Below are 3,650 nucleotides of genomic sequence, written 5' to 3'. Positions count from 1 at the left end.
GCGTTTTGTTTCACGATATTATGCAAAAGCAACTTTTCTTACCTTCTGGTACCTGCTGATCTGTATTTGGGATCTGCATAAGTCCTGAAAATGTGCACGCTCCACCTTTCTAGTCTGTGCTGACACCGTAGTCGATAAGCGTCTTCTTTTTCTCTATCTTCTTGTTATGGGACTGTGGAGGGGGGCGTGGTCTGCGGGGTGTGTAAGGACCGGCCTTCGAGCCAGCGGCAGGTGAGTAGATTACCTAGCTGGGTTTGATTATCTAATCACCTGTCGCCTTTATTTAGCAGCAGCCGGACCGAGACACGTTGTTGGCGTTGGGGACAGAGAGAGAGAGCACGAACAGAGACACGCGGGACTGAAAAGTCTTAAATATATATTGCTGGAAAGCAAACCATACTTGTGTATGTCAAATAAAAGACTTGCTCCAACCTGTCTACCGGGCTCACGAAAGATCTGTCGGCACCAGGAGAACCCTCCCACACCATCCGCTGTTGTCATTTGTAATATAAAGTAGTGTAAAGTTTTAACTTATATCTGTCAGTAAAGTCGTCATGAAAGCGCTAAAACATACCGGTGTAGTGAGATTACATTAATCACCCAAGGAACTTTAGTTATTAGAGAGTTCCGGTCGGACGGTTTTTCACGGGACACATTTCCGGTGTTCTTGTTTCCGGATGTTAGTTAGCTAGTTAGACAGTTAGCTCCATCTTTTGACACTTCTTCCACTCCCGTCCTTGCATGCTACACCGCTACAACAAAGATGACAAAATAATAAAATTGTGACGATCTGTCACTACATTTCTGGTCGTGTTTCCTTGTTTTGATGTTCGTTTCCTGTCAGCGCTCTTATTTTTGTTGCATTTCCTGGCATGTCTCCCTGAGCGCTGGTTTCCCTCAACTGTCCCTGATTGGCAGCCCGGCACACCTGGTCGCAGTTGCCAATCAGGCTACTATTTATACCTGCCTTGCCTGTTCCTCGGTGCTTGAGGATTGATTATGTTTGGGACCTTATGCTGGATGCATGACTTCTCCACCTTGTTTAAGTATAATACAAACTCTTACCTGCCTCTTGTCCTCCTCGTTCCTGCCTCTTAGAGTCACAACCACCGCAGACATGCGAGTCTGTGACAAATATGACCCCTTTAATGCGCCTTATAATCCGGTGCGCCTTTTGTATGAAAATAGACTTGACTAGACCCACTCATCGGCAGTGCGCCCTATGGTCCGGAAAATACGGTAAGCATTGTGGTATCGACTAGATACGGCTCTTGTACTTTGATATCGTTATAATTGATGTCTGTGTGGATCCACCCTTTTGTTTACATTCAGGAGCGCTAGCTTGCTGTTAGCTGTTAGCTATTGTATCCTAGCATTTAGATATTTTTTGTAAGAACCGTAGTTAGTGATTTAGTAGTAGCTAAAACACTACCGATTGCGGATGGCCGCTAGCTAGCTAATGGCTAACAAGAGCTGGAGCTAAGCACCTCTTGCAGAGCGGCGCTTCATTGTTTATGGTTTCAACTCTCAAAAAAATGCGTCCATTTTTCCTTTTATATATCCACGCTGTTTCTGTCTGTGTTAGCTAACATACGCCTCTGCTAAATACCAGTATTTTTCAGAAGCAGTGTAGTACCGTTTTTAATTTACTAGTACGGGTATACAGTACAACCCTAATTGAGACTCTCGATCAGGTACAACAGTGTTTATTAACCCAATGTTGGGCCAAAAAAGATCTGTTTCTCAGCTATGGTACCGCAGCAGGACTCAGTTGTAATACACTTTTCCACCACTAGAGGCAGTAATGAGAAGATGAAACCAACAGAGGGAGTCTGGAGCTGAAGTCAAAGAGAAAAATTAGGACTGAAGTTGTGAAGCTGTAATTTAATTTGCACTTGTATTTTATTGAAAGTTTATTTAAGAAAGATGTATTATAATTATTTGTTATCAATTACGTTAGAATGTATTTATTTACGCTTAACGAGGCATCTCCTCCCAATACATATGAGTGCACATATTGCCCGTCCCCTTATAAGGGGTGGAGGGGGGTCACACTAATTCGGGTTTTTTTTTTACTGTAAAATTCTGCCAAATGAACTGCTATTTTTTCCCCCATTAAAAAAAACTGTTGTACTGTTCTCCATGTACAGTTATACACAAACAACACTCATACATTTTATTGTAAAAAAAACACAAAAAAACTGGCAGCTCAGTCGCCGGAAATATACCATAAAAAAAAGAAGTCTGGAGCTGAAGTCAAAGAGAAAAATTAGGACTGAAGTCATGAAGCTGTAATTTAATTTGCACTTGAATTTTATTAAAAATGTATTTAAGAAACATGTATTACTATTATTTGTTATTAATTAGGTTAGAATGTATTTATTTCCGCTTAACGAGGCGTATATTTTATAGTAAAAAGAAAAGTGGCATCTTAGTCGCCGGAACTATACCATAAAAACAGTGGTTCTGCTTTTCCATTTACAGTAATATGCTGTTGAAACACAGAACATTTTATAGTAAAATTCTGGCAACTGAGCTGCTACCATTAAAAAAATAAAAATAAAAAAGGTACAGTTTTTCTATTTATGATGTTAAAAAAAATCTATCTACAGATTTAAAGTTTGACACCCCTGCTTTAGATGTATCTATGTATTTGATAACCATAACTAAAAATATTAATGTAATCATTTGTTTATCTATTAATTTATTCATTCAATGATCATTGTGTTTATTTCATCAGAGCGCTTCACTGCTGCAATACTTTCAGCACCAAAGGGGGCAGTGTCGAGTCGAAAAGTCCAAAGTTTGGTGGGTTGTCATGGTAACCACCCTGCGTCGCCACCTTGTTGCATAGCAACACGTTATGTGCCGCAAACAAGACTTCCCCTTCAAGAATAAACAGGTAAGAACTGTGCAAATGTGCAGGATCATTATTGATACTTTTTATTGATTCTTACATGGTCAAATATATAACTTGTAAAATAATGCATGGACTTAAGAGTTTCATGATCATGCTCGGCAAATAATCGACTTTTATGTAAACAAATGGAAAAGTACAGACACAAAACACAACTAAAATGCATTTTAAAGGTTGATTTGTTAAATGTTATTATACAGCATTGAGTGGATGTGTATGTCTACATGTACATGTAGTCATTTTATACATTTTATATATATTTTATTTTATATTAAGGATACTTACGTTTGTTCATAGTTTGTAAAAATAAATTTTGTGTACAATTATATTTAGTAAGGGTTTAAAAAGCCACTATTTCCCTTCCCCTTCAAAACAGTGCAATGTATGCTACACAGTAGAGATGCGCGGTTTGCGGGCACAACCGCGGAGTCCGCGGATTATCCGCGAATCGGGCGGATGAAATTTTAAAAAATTAGATTTTATCAGCGGGTCGGGTCGGGTCGGGTCGGGCGATTGAAATTTAAAAAAATTAGATTTTAAATAGATTCAGGCGGGTGGCAGTTAAACCAATTCGGAAATATACATACATAGTTAAATGTTGTTACACACATACGAAAAACGAGCAGGCACCTGCTGCATATGCCACAACAGAAGAAAAAAAAAAAAGAGATGGACACTTTTACGGAGCGGGGAAGGCCCCCGACGCCTCGCCGGGGTCCGGGACCGAGGCCCC

General features: G+C 39.6%; 1 protein-coding gene across 1 annotated transcript in view; it reads left to right on the top strand.

Moving 5' to 3' along the window:
- Positions 1-1,002: 1,002 nt before the first annotated feature.
- The window catches only part of erich2 (glutamate-rich 2), a 17,094-nt gene continuing 14,446 nt past the window's right edge, over positions 1,003-3,650 (top strand). Inside the window, exons 1-2 of the mRNA XM_061928452.1 lie at positions 1,003-1,239; positions 2,741-2,902. The gene's annotated coding sequence lies outside the window, so the exon portion shown is untranslated. The remainder of the gene's footprint in view (positions 1,240-2,740; positions 2,903-3,650) is intronic.

The sequence above is a fragment of the Nerophis lumbriciformis genome, linkage group LG03, assembly GCF_033978685.3.
Source record: "Nerophis lumbriciformis linkage group LG03, RoL_Nlum_v2.1, whole genome shotgun sequence".
NCBI lineage: Eukaryota > Metazoa > Chordata > Actinopteri > Syngnathiformes > Syngnathidae > Nerophis > Nerophis lumbriciformis.
Note: the sequence above shows the minus strand (reverse complement) of the source record. Positions and strands in the feature narration are given on the sequence as shown.